This window comes from Helianthus annuus, chromosome 3, assembly GCF_002127325.2.
Source record: "Helianthus annuus cultivar XRQ/B chromosome 3, HanXRQr2.0-SUNRISE, whole genome shotgun sequence".
Taxonomy (NCBI): Eukaryota; Viridiplantae; Streptophyta; class Magnoliopsida; order Asterales; family Asteraceae; genus Helianthus; species Helianthus annuus.
This window is the reverse complement of record NC_035435.2, coordinates 7175421-7187253: the sequence shown is the minus strand read 5'-3', so window position 1 is coordinate 7187253 and position 11833 is coordinate 7175421. Positions and strand designations below refer to the sequence as shown.

The following is an 11833-nucleotide window of genomic DNA, read 5'->3' as shown; positions in this document are numbered from 1 at the left end:
AGGATATCCGGGACATGGTCATTAAGCCCCCAAAGGCGTTAAGCCAACAAAACAAGTTTTTAAATGGGTCACATTGATAATACCCAACTACTAATGAGTTGGGGTCAATTGCCCGACCAAGCGGTATTTTAGATACCGTAACCCAAGCCCGTATAACGGAAAATAAGTTAAAAGTATTTACCTTTGCAAGTATAATCCTTAATTGAATAAATCACAGAGAGCTTTTACTGGTCTCCTATTCTGGAACGAAGGTCTAAAATAACCTATTAGAATCCTAACGGGTCTTTATATTTGCCGTAGCTTAGACCGGTCGGTTTCAAAGGATAGTTACGGTTTAATCGCGTGAAAGGCGAAACCGTGAATGGAGTGTGATTTTGACCCAACCAGTTTGAAGACTTGTTTTATATGGGTATAATAATCATACTCTGGATTTTGGGGTCAAAACAATATGGTTTGACCCGTTTCGGCTAATTTATGTAAACTAGTTACATAAGCTGAACCGTGCGCGCAAAAGGCGCAACGGGTAACCGTAAGAGTCCTACGCTGTTTTCCTAAGTTAACATGCCTTAAAGAGGTTGTGGTATCAGTAGGATACCTTCCCTAATGCCCGTAACGAGTTTAAGTTCATATTATGCCCCGTAGGGGTATTTTGGTCTTTTTAAAGATTATAAAAGAGGTTTTAGAGTTCTACAGGAAATCTGAGTTTCCCGAACAGTTTATAAAGTCTAAAATACTTTATTTATTATTTAAAATCAGTAGCAACTGGAATCGGGTCAAAAGACCTTGTAGAACTCAAGTTATGGCCGAAAAGGGCATATTCGGTATTTACCGAACCGTTGCCATAACCGCAGGTTATGAGCAGGTTAAAAATAATTAAAAATCTTTAAAAATCCCAAAATATTATTTTACATCAGTGAGTAAAAGGTTTGGTGTCGAAATCCGGGTTTAGATAGGCGTTATGCTAATTGCGCTATTTAATTACTAAAGTTTCGCAATTTGCGCTATTTAGCATAACTCCTATTCTGGACCTCGGACTGACGTGAAATTTTAGGGACATGCTTAGAAATCAGTAACCAAGGTTATGATCCGTTCACGTGTCCGAAATTCTCGTTTTAATTTAAAAAGGGCGTTACAGTCAACTTTTAAGCATTTAACGGAAATGTGTAAAAGACTCGGACAAACAACGAACCGGTCATAGAGGGTTATACCATCATGTAACCTGGTCCTAAGAGAGTCCTAAGGCATATCTAAATCAAACTTTAACGGGTCAGAACTGAAGTCAATGCAAAAGTCAAACTTTTGCGACTTTCGGCTCCGAACCGGGTCTAAACGGAAAATGGTCGGATCAAACAAGCTTAGATTAGTTTATATACTTATTATCATGTTTTATGAGTGTTCAAACAGGTTTCATATCATCTACATTACAGATTATGCAAGAAATCACAAAATGACATTTCTGTTGACTTTTTCTAAGCACGTTTGACTCGATATTTGAACTAGTTAGAGTGGGAATCAGAGGGTGCCCTTTTAGGGGTTTAATGCTCACATGATTACCATCATATAACTATCTTTGATTCGATAAACCACTGGACCATTCGTGATTTATCGCAAAGTCAATCGTTAGTTACAACGGATTGACTTTTAGGCTAAAACTATGGAAAAATGAAACCACAAAGGGTTAGGCAACTTACAGAAGCTTGGTGCACGACTTAGAATGATAGAGGAATGCTTGAGAGCTCCAAGAATGATCAGAAGGCAGGTTTTGAGGTGTGTTTCACTTATGCACAATGTCTTGCCTTTTATAGTGAAAAACTTGGCATAGGATCATCACAACCCAACCTACAAGGCATCATGGATGTTCAGCAGGTGGCCCTGGGTGCTAGGGGCATGTAGAGGGCGCCCATGCTTCATTAATTGCTCACAAGATCGTTCACAAGCTAAATCATTGAATCTGTCCAAAGTTTCTGCATCTGGGACTTGTACGCGGCCCGCATTAGATTCAGGCAACTTGTACGCGGGCCGCCTGGATCTTCATGTCAGGAAACGTATCTACAGGTGGCTCGCGGCCCGCTTCAACTTGCTTGTTTCACTCAGGCGGGCCGCCTGAGGCCTGTTTTCAAAGATTTTCAAATCTTTTGTAATGATTAACCTGACCTTTCGGTTTCGAAGGGGTAACTTTGCGATTTGGCCCTCGATTATTTACCGTTAAGGGCCTCGTGCCTTTTACCCGCACTGTTAAGTCCCCGGTTAGTTTAATTACTATCCGAAAAGCCTTAACTTTTATTGTTGATGCTTTTAACCCCTATCGTACGAATTTGATCATAACTTTCTCGTTTTAAAACGGAACTTCGCGAAATTTATATAGTATATTCTAGTGAGCGTATTTTACTGTTACAAGGCCTCGGGTTCGTCAACGGGTCACTCAGAGGTATAATTAAACATGTTGACACAGTTAACCCATGTAGCTTTGTAATCTCTCACTTTCTTCCGCGTTTCGCTCCGTACGATCCATGATTTATTCGTTTGAAGGTACGAGCATCGTTTAGGGTTACTATACAGTATATTTACCCTTTGTTGACATTTATAACCCTCAAATTTACATACTTTCAAGGTTTGTCAACTTTAGTCCTTTATTAAATATTTAATGCCACGTGTAAACTCATGACACGTGTTAACACATTATTGTACACAAAATTTCGAGGTGTTACAGAATACCAGGCAATCCCAATCTAGGGAAAGTGTGGTCCACCTCAAGTTGATAGTTTGTTTAAGTGGCTCCAATCCAAGAACGCGCGTGTAGCCCCAAAACAGGGGTACCGTATGTATTTCCCAAACAAGGGAAATAAGTGTGTTGTCCCAAACCAGGGACGCATGTTTTTAGAAAAAGTTGTGAACTTACCTTAGTTTAGCTCGGCAGATTAAAAGTACCCGAGTTAGAATGGTCAACCACGCCCTATTATGGTTACCAAGATTGTTAGGGTTTATGTATGCAAATTCACGTAAGTTCTATACGTATCTAACAAGTAACATGCGTACAAGTTGTCACAAATATATTACCGAGTAGTTCATAATATACACTATGACATGCTATACACCATTTATACAAACATTAAACATATTCGGACACTAAAGGTAGTAAGTTCGACACTTTATAAGCTTACAATCATGCATAGCAAAACTCACTGAAAATAGACTGTTTTAGGATGCTCGTTTACCTTACTCACGAGAATGCAAAAATTACGATCCTTTTATGTGACGTGCCCCTCGGAGGGGTTGGCCTTGTGTTAAATTTTAGAGTCTAATTCTTTACCAAAAATTTATCAGAAAAAATCATTTACTAAACAACAATCAGATTCGTCACTTTCTGACTGCAGCTCACGAAAAAATTTCATTTAAAACTCCTCGATTATCCGATTGACGTAATTCCAGTTGGAGATTTCATGACCTTCTGAAGCTACTTACAGCAAAAATTTGAGTTATAACATTCGTAATAGGCTGCAAATTGTGCCAGAAAACGCAGCCTGAACCTTCGATACGGAAAAATTCATAAAACATTCAATTTTCGTCGAAAAAATGCAACTCCAGTGGGGTTTTCAGCTATTCCCTGGAATTACATTTTAGACTCAAGAAACACATGTTTTTGTCACGTTTTGTCCACATTACAGGCAATACAAGTCAGCTGTAAATTCTGATTAGGTTTTGTTTGGATTCAGCTTTCAATTATAACATGTTTATGACACTCTAAACCCTATTTTCAGCAATCAAAACCCCAACAACACCACATACACGAATTTAGCATCAAGTTTCATCATCAACATCAAACATAATCAAAACCCTAGCATGCATACATGATCATCAAGTTACCATTCCATCAAGAATCATTAAATAAACATCAAAATACATGTTTTTTAGCAAACCCTAACACGTATAAGATCATGTTTTCATGCATCAAGAATCAAAGCAAGATCAAGAATTCAAATCACACACATGTGAATGCAATATAACAACCAAGATGTGATTACCGGAAGCAAGCAAAGAGCCTAGAGACAGAGAAGAAGATCAAACAAGCAAGATTAGGGTTCTTGGTTTTCTTGAAGTCGCCTAGAGTGAGAGAGAGGGAGAGTGCATACGTGAATGGGAGGCGGCCTAGGGTTGGGTTTGATATTATTACTTTAAAAAAAAAACAACTTACAATAAATTCATAATTGGTCCCTCAAGTTTCCCAATTCAAAGCTTGGGCAGAAAGTTATCACAATAACTTTGTAAAATGACACTCAGGTCCTTCGTTGTGCAAAGTTAACCAAATTAAATCCGTATGTTTGTTTGTATGCTACTAACTTGTGCGTTTATATGTGTAACTTTACATTTATCCATATATTACAAAATTTACACATGTGTAAAATTTACTATTTGCACACGTGAACGTTTTTATCATTTACCTATGTCTACAAAACCTGTAAAAAGTAATTTACGAGGAAAAGAACTAATTTATTACAGAGATAAATCATTTAATATTTTAGAATTATGTATTTTTCATAATAAATAATGCTTTTGATCAGTTCATTACAGGTTGTTAGAGTTCTCTTTGATCCATCTCCTATGTATCTATATAACATGTTTCTGAGGATAACTCATACACTTGTATATAAGTGTATATGAGGTTTGTAAAGTTTTGTATTTAAAAATGATTTGGTGTATAATGTCCTTAGATATACAAATTTTACTGTAGTTATCAAGTGGATTAAAATGATTAAACTTGTAACTCTAGGAAATTATATATTAATACTAGGTTATAACCCCGTGTATTACACGGGTTGAATAAATAAATTTTATATATTAAATAATAAAACAATATATTTTTAAAAACCTCATTTATTGCACGGGTTGAATAAGTGTCATTTTATTTATTAAATAATAAAAAGTTATATCTATAAGAACAATATTGTACGGGTTGAATAAACGTAATACCAAATAAAAAAGTTATATCTTTAAAACTACGTGTATTACACGGGTTGAATAAATAAATTTTATATACTAAATAATAAAACAATATATCTTTGAAAACCTCATTTATTGCACGGGTTGGTTAAATGTAATTTTATATACCAAATAATAAAATATTTAATCTTTAAAAATATGCGTATTACACAGTTTGAATAAATGTAATTTTCTGTACTAAATAATTAAAATATATATATCCTTAAAAAACCCGTGTATTGTATGAATTGAATAAATCTAATTTTATACATCAAATAATAAAAAGTTATATCTTAAAAAACTCATGTATTACATGGGTCGAGTAAATGTAATTCTGTATAGTGAAAATAAAAATATTTAATATATTAACACAAAGTTTGGTTTTTGTGTTAAAAATAGATTATTCTGTTGTTGCAAAATTTGTTAACGAAGTTTCAATAAATTTTATCATTTATTTAAAACTCCATAAATGTATAAATGATAAATAATATTAGTTAATTTTATTTTAAGTTTCGTAAAATCTATTTGATACCAAACTAAACAAAATGTTCAAATATATAGTTAAGATCAAATTTAAATAATTAAGTTTGAATTTGAAGTAAATAGATAAATATAAAAGTAATAACTAATTCAAATAAATAGTATTATAAATGAGAAGAAGATTAAACTAAATAATAATTATTCATAAGATATTAAACTAAATACACTAAAATAATAATTATCTATAAGAAATACCCTAATATGATGACAAATGTTCCCAAAGTGGTTTCTTTTATTATATAGTAAAGACACTAGACTTTCAAAACTTATATCATAACTAGAATTTTAACTCGCCGTGCATTACAGCGGCGTCGAAACCTAAAGTAACTTGAATTTGTACTGTCAAATATCTGACCCAACTCGTTTCCGAACAAAACTTATGTCAAAACGTATACCAACTAAAAATATATATAAAATAAGCAGGAAAAAGTATTATATTTGATCTGACTCGTTGCCGAGAAAAAAATACGTAAAAACGTAAACAAACTTAAATCTATAACGAAACTTATTATATTTGACCCGACTCATTTTTGAACAAAATTTATGACAAAATGTAGACCATTTACATCAAAACGTGAACGACTTGGATCTATACCAACATGTACTTAAAAACACGTAAGAGAATAATGTTTTTGCATGTTAAAGAATGGTACCGCACGTGGTAACGCTGAAACGTAAACTAACTCGAATTTATACCACCTAGTGAAAACTCGAAAGGGTCAAAATTACATTTGCTACAGTGATGAACAATTTCAGAATTGTTATATTATAAATTATAAATATACTTGCTGCTGACTTATATCAAACATGATTGTTTTTAAGAATTTTTTTATTAATATTTAATTATGTTATAGTATTTCATTATTCCTATTATGTAATCAACCCATTCTTACAGGAAAAGTCATGAGAGTTATTTCTTGAAATGCATTATATAATATATCTGATACAAAGTTATGACAAAGAAAAAAAAGCATTCTACTTTTGAAAATAATAATAAGCTAACATAAACTATTTATTCCCTTTTTACACGTACAAACCTTTTTGAAAATAATAATAAGCTAACATAAACTATTTATTCCCTTTTTACACGTACAAATCTTTTTGAAAATAATAATAAGCTAACATAAAGTATTTATTCCCTTTTTACACGTACAATCCTGAGACCGGTCCACCCTTTAGTAGTCTGGTCCTTAGATTTCATATTTCAAAAAAATGGTTCTGGTTTCGGCCGGTTAAGCTTGGTCCGAGCCATTTTGACCTGACCCCCATCCCCAATCGCTTGTGTGGTTTAATTATTAGAATAATAATGTTGCTTAAAAAATGTGCACGGATTAGCCAATTTTAATTTGATTAAATAATTGACTTTATCCTTATCGTTTTTGTTTTCTCCATTGACCTTGACTACATTGGTGGGATACTTAATCGGAATGTTTGGTGGATGCAATTGATTGGTGGATTAATTACTATCATTGTTTTTTTCTTTATTAAATTAAGTTACAATAAAAAGTTCCTAACAATTTTACTTCGTAATGAGCTATTTGGATTGGGGTGAATACGAACGAAATAGATGAGATGGTGAGGTTAATCGGGTGTAAAGCGGAAGTGTTCCCATTCAAGTACTTAGGATTGACGGTTGGGGCGAATATGAATCGGATAGCGAATTGGAGGCCGGTGTATGGTATCTTCGAGAAGCGGTTGTCGTTATGGAAAGCTTCGTTTCTTTCTATAGGTGGAAGAGTCACGTTGATTCGTTCTGTTCTCGAGAGCCTCCCAACGTACTTCTTTTCGCTTTACCGTGCTCCGGCCAAAGTTGTGGAGGATTTAGAAGGTATTATCAGAAAATTTCTTTAGGGAGGTACGTCTTCTGTCAAAAAACTTCATTGGGTTGCTTGGGATAGGGTGGCGTCCCCGAAAAAAATGGGAGGTATTGGTATTCGTAACCTTAAAGAGGTTAACATTGCCTTGCTTTCTAAGTGGGGTTGGAGGTTTAAGACGGAGAAGGACAATCTTTGGGTCAAAGTGATAAGTGCCATTCATTCGGGTGGTTCCAATTGTGTAACACCCCGAATTACGTATGTCGCAAAATAATATTAAAATTTTATTGTTTAGATAATAAGACGTGGTAAATATAGATTTACTTTACCATTTTCTAAGTTTTTACAAGTTATGGAAAATCTAAAACTTATGTGCACATAAAGTTAATCAAGTTAGTATGTAAAAATGAAAGAAATGACATGTCCTAAAAGTATGAGGGGTTAATAGTGAAAATGTTATAAATTAAACATGGAACAAAAAATTAGTCAGTGTTTTGTTGTGGGGTGCGATCGAGAGAAAGGGGGAAGAGAAGAACAAAAACCCTAGCATCACAAATCCTTCAAATTGAAAAGGGAAACTGGCTCAAATCGAATGCATGGACCTAGATTCTTGATCATCTAGACTTTCTACACATGATGTAAGTTGTAGAAGTTAATTTTATGATTTGGTATGAAGTGAGACTATGATCAATCCACGAAATTTACTGAAATTAAGTATGAATATATGTTAGAATTATCATTGGAAATGTGAATTATACAAGATTTGATGCTAATTGAGGTTTGGAGATGAAACCTACTTGAATTAGTAGAAATGGCGACATGGGTATGTAACCCATGTCCAACCTTTGTTTGATTCTTGATATGATGTGTTGCATGTGACCAAATTGTTAGTTATATTGAACATGGCATGAAATTGAATTGTTATTGGTATTTTGGATGATTGAAAACAAGAACTAGGAAGAAAAGAATGAAGGTTACTTGTACATTATGTTTAGAAACTTGTACGCATGCCAAGTGTTTGATGAAATGACTAGGTGAATTTAGAAGGTGAAATAGTATGCAAGAAAGTGGTAATTAGATATGGAATGTGATAAAGAGGTGTTTATTAGTAAATTAACATGAGAATTGAGTTTAGATATAGTTCATTGCTAAGTATGGATTATGGTGCAAATGTAGAATTATGGAGGTTTCAAGTATGGTGTGTACACGTAAACAAGTGATCATGCGATTAAATGAGCATCTCACCATGAGTGTACCACATGCTGTTGAAATGATTAATGGAAGTCGAATGTGAATTGTGAATTAATATGGTTGTTCTCATGTATAATTTCATATGCTAACAAGAATGTGCGTGTAATGAAACGAAAGTATGTGTGAGTAATTATGTATGCGTGTATGATTATATGATTATGTGGTTGTAAGTACATTTGCATCATACGTATGAAATATATACATAGTGTCATATGTATAGCTTAATATGATGTAACGAATATATGGGGTTAAGTCGGAAGTTTATACATTAAACCGTTGACTTTTGGAAGTCAACTACACATAAGGGGCATAGCTAGAATTTTGACACAATTATAAGATCTTGGAACGTCATATGGTATGTGTTAAATTAATATGCGTTTTATGCGTTAACATGATGGATTGTATGAGTTTGAAAAGATGTGATTTGGGCGTATGCCTTATGTTTGTTAGACTTGACTATGAAAGCTAATTGCGAGTTATGCATTCGACACGATCATTTATATGTAAAATCGTGTATACTAACAAGGATGTGATTGCGGTGACACGAAAGCATTAGGGATCATGTGGAAATGGACTCAAGCAAGAAAGACTAACGGGTCAAGAGGAGATAAGGAAGCGAATGCGAAGACGGACGCTCAAGGTAAGTGAATCCCAAACTTACCCTTTTGACTTAATATGTTTTGTTATTTGATAATTTATTTAGAGTTATGTAAATGAGTATGAAGTAAAGGTAGTGTTAAGGTAAGTCTAATGGAAAATAGTCGAATGCGGTTAGGTAAGTTGGGAAGTGCATAATAAAGATCAAGCGGGTCAAATTAATGTGCATGAATAAAATAATGTTAATGTAATTCTTAATGGTTAGGACTCCGGGGTAAGGATTTTTGGTCTATTATGTAAGGGGAATATCATACGGACCATTAGGAAAAAGTTTTATATGATTTGGTTATGTATGGGTCAAGATATGGGAGTTTTAGTGCTTAAAATGGGAGTTGAACTGGGCACTACCGTAGCTTACGGTAGCCACCGTAAGCTACGGTAGGTTTAAAGTTTTCTGGCCACCGTAAGACAGTAGCAACTCACCGTAAGAGTTTTATGGCCACCGTAAGCTACGGTAGCCACCGTAGCTTACGGTGGAGCTGTCGCGCCCCGCCATATAGTAAGCCTAAGCTTACGCGGCCCGCGAGGGACTGTGCTGTTGGCTTTTTGCTGTAATTTTGATGTTTTGATCATGGGACTTGACTTAAAATGATTTTCTAAGGCCACATACGTTATGTTAAGAATGGTTTCGTATATCATTGATGTTAAAGGTCGTCGGTTAGTCAATGAATAGATTGCCTCGTGTTAGTGTAGGAAATTTTATAAGTATATATGTGTAAGAATCCAGAAGGCGCGTAGGTTGAATTGTATATCGTCTAGACTATGTAAAGTTGTAAGTATGTCAGTTCGGCATAAACTTACGTGTAAGAAATGGTAAAAGAAGCTTGTGTATACATTCGTGGTTATATGTTTGTGTGTAGGAAGGGATGTTGTCATGTATGAAGTTACTTATGAATATATATATATATATATATATATATGATGAGTACGTAGGTGTGAATGCATGTGTGATTGAATGTTCAATGCGTGAGACACATGCATAAACGTTATCAAGGTGTTTGAGTATCTATGATTACCAATGATGTGCCTTGAGTTGGAATGAATGCAGGTACGAGAATGTCGGCTTAGTTCGAGTTGAGATCAAGGATTGTACGGGGTAGAAAGGTCACATAGTCTGACTCATATAGGTCTTGAAGTATTAATGTTATAAAAAGTTGTAAATCCGTTTTAATGATTATATGGCATTTCGTACTCGAACCTTCATGTGATCGATATGCTTAATTAAGAACGAAATTTTTGGGCTCATATTTTCCGCTGTGTCGTATTTAAGTTCTTTCAAGTTGGTCAGACAGGGAATTGTTCAAAATACGAACGGGTCATGCCCGAATTTTGTTAAATAATAGTATGATAATATTACTTTTCGGATTAGGTAATCTGGGCGTTTCAAATTGGGACTTCTTCCCGAGTCGGAAGACGTTTGGGGGAGTGTGGTGCAATATCGTTTAGGTGTTAAAAAGGCTAGTGGTGGGAAGTATTCCGGTTCGGAATTTGTTTAGAGGGGTGGTTGGATCGGGAGAGAACATTTTATTTTGGCTTGACCCGTGGTTATTCGATGTCCCGCTTAAGGATAAATTCCCGGCCTTATTTCATTTAGAGGTGGTGAAAAATTGTAGTGTCCGGGATAGACTTGACGGGGAAGGTTTGTGGCTATGGAGACACGATTTGGATTCGGCCGATGAATGTAAGGAATGGGAGGACTTGTCATCGGCGCTGGGTTCTGTTTCTTGTTCTAATCGTGCTGATTCGTGGGTTTGGGTGGGAAGCGGGTCGGATTCATTCTCCGTTTCTGCTGTTAAAAATCTTATCGATAGCAAGAAGGATTTTAGTAGTCGGATTGTCATTGACTGGTGTAGTTGGTTTCCATCGAAGTGCAATATTTTTGTTTGGCAAGCGGAGATGGATCGGATCCCTACTGTGGAAGCCTTAGCAATAAGGGGTGTTGTGGTTTTGGACTCCGAGTGTTGCTTTTGTAATTCGGGGCCAGACTCGGTTTCTCATTTGTTCTCTTCATGCCAGTTTGCGTTGAGTCTATGGAAGAAGATTACACTTTGGTGTCGGGTTTGGAACTTTTTTGTGTTCTCTTTTCGAGATTTGGTTGAGATGCACAACACAGGGTCCAGAAAGGAGTCTGAGAGAAAAGCGTTGCAAGGGATCATCTACACGGCGTGTTGGTTATTGTGGAAGGCTAGGAATAATCTTCGTTTCAATGGCAAGAGAAGTAGTGTTGAGGAGTTGTTTAGCGATGTCCGGTCTGTTAGTTTTCTTTGGTATAAGTATAGATGCAAGAAAGCAAGGTCGGCCTTGAAGGTGGGCGGGGAGGACCACCGGCCAGGGCCCGATATATCGAAGGGCCCGTTATATAAAAAAAATCTATATTTATATGTAAAAAAAATAAATTAATAGGGTATACCCATATAAACACCAACATAGTCCCACTTACAAAACTATTTTTATGGTTTAGATTAGTTATTAGCCCATTGTCATTAGGTTTAGACTGCCTAATACCCAATTTCCTTAAGGTCTAAGGGCATGTTTTTTCGAGTTTGAACAGGGTACACGAATTCTCGGGGCCGGCCGTGCAAGAAAGGTATGTT

At 35.3% G+C, this 11833-nt stretch overlaps 1 long non-coding RNA gene across 1 annotated transcript; it reads left to right on the top strand.

Annotated features, from left to right (window-relative positions):
* The first annotated feature begins 7787 nt into the window (after window positions 1-7787).
* Window positions 7788-10482, top strand: LOC110927515. Its single transcript, XR_002585687.2, has 3 exons — window positions 7788-7969; window positions 9133-9222; window positions 10288-10482. It is a non-coding gene; the product is annotated as an uncharacterized LOC110927515 (long non-coding RNA).
* The last annotated feature ends 1351 nt before the right edge of the window (window positions 10483-11833 follow it).